Source organism: Cucurbita pepo, chromosome 9, assembly GCF_057944985.1.
Source record: "Cucurbita pepo subsp. pepo isolate OVF chromosome 9, ASM5794498v1, whole genome shotgun sequence".
NCBI lineage: Eukaryota > Viridiplantae > Streptophyta > Magnoliopsida > Cucurbitales > Cucurbitaceae > Cucurbita > Cucurbita pepo.
This window is the reverse complement of record NC_141806.1, coordinates 2,945,879-2,951,447: the sequence shown is the minus strand read 5'-3', so window position 1 is coordinate 2,951,447 and position 5,569 is coordinate 2,945,879.

The window sequence follows — 5,569 nt, the reverse complement described above, 5'->3', positions numbered from 1 at the left end:
AGTATACCTATCTAGTTTAGACAATCTATGAATAGGATTTTAAGCTCGGTTTTTTTAATGAATCGAATATCTAAGGAACGATCAACTACGATGAGTTTAAGAGCACCAAAGTAAGCCTTAAATAGTGAAATTATTTAATGTATGAACAACACGTACTCTATGACCCTATTCGTGTTATTATTTATGTTACGATATGTAAATGAGTTATGTGATGCATGTACTTTCGTTTATGTTTGATTATGACTGCTATGTTGATATGACCATGTTTAAATGTTACAAGACACTATGATATACCATGTATGGTAAGCATAAATGAATTACCATGAATATGTATGCATGTCTCGTCAGACTGTGTATCATTTCATTGAACCATGATTTTTAATGTGGGACCGCACGTATATCGAATGTCATATGATCTTGGATTATTTCTCCGACATGTTATTTACAGACGCATTCGTGTTTCTTTCTTTTCCGTTGGTGAAGTGCGTGAGAGTTTAGGGGTATGTCAATGAACCCACGTGTATGTGCATGGATCGTGCGCAACCGTGCTTATAGAAGTACTAAACACTCAACCTTACCCAGAAAAAAGTAGAGCCCAAAGACCAATCATGCAAAATTGGGATTTCCAACATCCTCGCTGGCACTCGTTCCTTTCTCCAATCGATGTAGAACCCTCCTGCCAAATCCACCCCCTTTGGGGCCAGTGTCCTTACTGGCGCACCGCCTCGTGTCTACCCTCTTCGGGGAACAACCAGCGTCCTTACTGGCACACTGCCTCGTGTCTACCCTCTTCGGGGAATAGCTAGCGTCCTTACTGGCACACCGCCCCGTGTCTACCCCCTTTGGAGAACAGCTAGCATCCTTACTGACACACAGCCTCGTGTCTACCCCCTTCGGGGAATAATCTCCTCGCTCACCCCCTTGTGTTTACCCCTTTTGGGGAACAGCCAACGTCCTTACCGGCACACCGCCTTGTGTTTACCCCCTTCGGGGAACAACCTTCTTGCTGGCTCTAATACCATTTGTAACACCTCAAGTCCACCGTTAGCAGATATTGTTCTCTTTGGGCATTCCCTTTCGGGCTTCCCCTCAAGGTTTTTAAAACACGTATGCTAGGATAAAGTTTACACACCCTTACAGAGGGTGTTTTGTGCTCCTCCCCAACCAATGTGGGATATCACAATTCTTAACGTTCATAATAATCTAAAAAATACGATAGGTTGGGTCGGATTTGGTTGTAACTTTATTTTTCTGTTTGGGATAACCCGACCAAAAAAATATCAACTTATGATTCCATCAGTATTTTTTATTTTTAAAAAATTCAACACAATTCAAACCGAAAAAAAAAAAAAAAAGAATCTAACCCGACTCAACCTGGGTTAGATAGTTTGGATCGATCGAGTTCTCTAGTCATACCAACACCTCTATCGTTATTAGTAAATTTAGTTTTATTTATTTAAAAAATAAAATAATTATATTTTTTAAAAAAGAAAATATATCCATTAATTAAATTGATTGACTTTCATTGGAACTTGAATGAACATGCCTTTATATTCAATTCATTGTCTTTAATTGAAATTTGAATCTACACATATATTGTTCTATGAATGTGTAAAGTTCAAATTATTGTAACACAATTTATTTAATTTAATATTAAAATATTTAAAATTTGGTACGACCCGTCTTTCTTAGTCAATAGCTCGCTATTAAATGACGAGGAACAAAGTCTAATTCAATTCACGAGAAAATGTTTCAAATAAATATATACTTAAAAGTACGAATAAAACGTGTAAAGTCGGGCCTGAATTCAGACATAAAGATTTCTATTGTCTTAGTCTAGACACTTCACGTAACTTGACAGGGACCCAAATAGCGACTAGTTCGGTCCACACTCGAGAGTGAACAGTAAGCTCTTGCTTTTTTTAATATTAAATTAGTTGGGTCGAGATTTGATTAGAAACTCTATTATAATGTTTAAGGGTATAATTGTAAATCTACACGATTATTCTCATTCTACAAAAATCAATTAATTTAAATGTTGAATTTTAAGTTCGAGTTCGAGTTATCTCTTAGCTACACGTTCGGTCTATCTAATTTATTCTCAAAAGAAAAAGATAATATAAATTAATACATTTTAATTATACGTCACATATTTCTATTTATATCATATTATAAAATAATTCTCGAGCAACACTACTAATTTAAAATTTAAAATTTTAATATTTTAAAAACCCCAATTAAAATTTATAATCTAACAAATTAATTTAATAATCATATAATTATAAAAAATATATTTCTCTCACATGAAAATCAATTTAGATAAATTAAATATATTTGGAATCAAATCTTTCAAAAAAAAAAAAATATATATATATATATAAAATGGAATATTACGTTTTTGTTAGAAAATATAAATATTATTTTTTAAAAAAACAAGAGAAGATTTTGTTAATTATTATATTATAATGTTTGAGATTCAATTCAACTAATTATTTAATTAATTAATGGTCTTTTTTAGACATCCGCATCCTAAACGGTGTCGTTTTCTTCAATGAATTTAATTATTTAATCATTTTGTTCCCGATTCAAAGAACCGAACCGCTGAAAAGCGAAAAGCTTTAATGTTTTATTTATAATAATAATAATAATATTTTTCGTTATGGTAAGGTGTCAATTAATTAATTAATTATTAATTAATTAATTTGTGTGCTTGAAACCGAAACGTAATCTGATGAATATATCGGGATCTGTCCGTTTGATTCGGTCCGATTCGGTTCTTCACCCGACACACTCTCTTCCAACCACATTCCCAATATATATATATATATATATATGTATATATATATATATATATATATATATATATATATGTATGTATATATTCACATGTAATGTAATAAATTATTACAATATGATAAGACATTAGATTATAAAATGTTACATTAATTTAAAATAATAAGAATTTCAACTTAGTATTAATGTTTTTTTATCTTTACAAAAATGTTACGTGTTGGGTTATATGGAGGTTGGTTCATACGAAATTTTGATGGCTTGCCTAGTGAGAGTGTCGAGGTGAAGCGATGTCTTGTTTGTTATGCTTTAACTTAGGGAAAAGGTGATCCATCGTGTCTGTGAGATCCCACATCTATTGAAGAGAGTAACGAAGTATTTCTTATAAGAATGTAGAAACTTTTTCCTAGTAGACGCGTTATCTGCTGGTGGTGGGCTTTTGCTGTTTTAGTGGTATTAGAGTCAGGCACCGAGCAGTGTGTCAGCGAGGATGTTGGTCCCCCCAAGGTGGTGGATTGTGAGATTCGACATCAGTTGGAGAGGGGAACGAAGTAAGCCCTATAAGGGTGTGGAAACATCTCGATATGTAACGGGCAAAAGCAGACAATATCTGCTAGCAGTGGGTTTGGGTTGTTATAGTGGTATAAGAGCTAGACACTGAACGGTGTGTTACCGAGGACACTGATTTTCACAGATATAATTTCAATATCATCCTAGCTTCGATATCAAGGTAGGAAGATTAGCTACGAAAACTCCTAATAAATTTACTAAAAAAATTAATTAATTAAAAAAAAAAAAAAAGTAAAAAATCGGTGGGTCCCACAAAGGTAGAAATTCAAACGGCGGTGATGATTTCCTCGTCGAGTCCATAGATATACTTCCACGCGCTAACCCCCAGAACGTCCCCACACCTATATAAACCCCCCTCCCTCTTAATTCCCTATCCAAAAATCGCCGCCGCCGCCGCACAAATTCAAAATCAAAATCGCCGCCGTCGTCTTTTCCGGATTCATTTCACACGCATTGCTGTCGGTAAGGGACATGATCAAATCGCCGATCGTCCGACGATTACTATGGTTCGTTGCTTCAATTTAGTGTCCGTTCTCGTCCTCGCCGCCGTCGCGGTTTCCATGGTCGTTCTGCCGTTGGTTCTCCCGCCGCTACCTCCGCCGCCGATTGCGCTTCTCTTCTTTCCGGTTGGAATCATGGCGGCGCTGCTACTCCTCGCCTTTTCTCCCTCCGATGTCGGCGTCGGAAACATTGTCGTTTGAAGGAAATGGCCGATCATTGTGCCTTCCGGCGACGGCATTTTTTTTTTTTTTTTTTTTATTAAGATAAATTATGAGAGATTTTAGAGATTTTTAATATAGATTCGATGTAGAAAATGAAGGAGGTTAGAAATGTTGTGAAAATGAAAGTGAATTTCTTTATTATATAATTTGTTCCATTTTCGATATTTTTGCAAAATTTCCTATTCATTTTTGCCCGTCTCGGAAATAATTTACTAAGAAAATTCGATTTTATTCTCGATCTTTGTAAAAAAAAATCTATTCATTTTGACCGGTATCGGGCAAACATTTCTTAAGAAAACTCAATTTTTGCAAAAATTTATGTTCATTTTAGCAGGTATCGAGAAAAGATTTCTGGTTGAAAACTCGATTTCATTCTCGACTTTTGCAAAGTTTTCTAATCATTTTGGCAGGAATTAGGCAAAGATTCTACGTTGAAAACCGGCACGATTATTTAAAATTATTTCTAATGGATAATTTTCAATCATTATAATAAATACAATATAAAAGGTCGGAGACAGGCATTTAGCTAACGAGAAAAAATCTTTTATTATTTTTTTTATTTAAATAAAAAATTTATTTAATATATATAAACATGGACTATTATTTAATTTTTAAAACATTTATATAATTTTGAATTTTTTTAAAAATATAAATAAAAAGGATAACAAAATAAAATTATATTCTTTACGTTTAAATTTTAAAAATAAAATTCCTTACCCATATGGAGTTTTAACAACTTTTAAAGGAGATGCGCGTGCATGACACGCGCCGAGGAACGTGCGTGGTAAAAGCAAGATGGTGAAAAAAGAAAAGAGGTTTAAACGGGTCTCTTGTTCGGGCAGAATTTTGTTGACCGTGGGCCTGTCGGTTGGTTGGGCCTTCTTCTTTTTACCTAAATACCCTTATTATTTTTCTTTTTTCTAAATAGTCCCTATAATTTTATGAAAATTTTATAAATAGTCCTAGGGACTAATTATCAAAATTTTAAAATAATTCTTTAAAACTATAGGGACTAAATTTGCAATTTAAATTATCATCGATAAGATTCTTTTAATTTTTTTTAAAATTCTAAACATATTTATCAAACATTTATATTTTCATCGAAATCTATGAAATCATAGAGACCGATATATGTCGTCAATAGTGGGCCCCGCACAAGCGGTTTAATCTCTTGTTCATTCGGGCTTTATACGTTTAAAATGTATACTTGAATAAGACTAATCTTGAAAAAAAAAAAAAAAAATATATATATATATATATATATATATATATTAAAGGCTTAAAAAAGAATCTCGAGGCCACCGCTAGTAGACATTGTCCGTTTTTGCTCGTTATGTATCGCTATCAGCCTCATAATTTTAAAATGCGTCTACTAGGGAAAGGTTTCCACATCCGTATAAGGAATGATTTGTTCCTCTCTTCAACCGACGTGGGATCTCACAGTTCACTAATTCAATTCAAGTAAGTAACATGGTTATGTCGGGATC